The sequence below is a fragment of the Octopus bimaculoides genome, chromosome 19 (genome assembly GCF_001194135.2).
Source record: "Octopus bimaculoides isolate UCB-OBI-ISO-001 chromosome 19, ASM119413v2, whole genome shotgun sequence".
In the NCBI taxonomy this organism is placed as follows: domain Eukaryota; kingdom Metazoa; phylum Mollusca; class Cephalopoda; order Octopoda; family Octopodidae; genus Octopus; species Octopus bimaculoides.
Window position 1 is genome coordinate 31,039,213 of NC_068999.1, and position 286 is coordinate 31,039,498.

Genomic DNA, 286 nt, shown 5'->3' on the forward strand with positions numbered 1-286 from the left:
TGGCCCTACTATGCTGTGTAGTCAACAAAATCAAAAGCAAACAATGCGCATTCACGAAATAAAAAATATAAAATGGCGACAATTTACCCAACGCACCCTGTATGTATGTGTGTTTCTTTCTTTTCTTGTTCGCAAAAAAGTTTGTTTTCCATGTTGTTGTAATTCATGTTCCCGTTTTTCATGTTATTTATGTTTTTTGATGTCCTGTACCCATATATGCATGTGTATATACATATATATGTGATTATGTACATGTATGTATGTCTATATATATATATATATATAT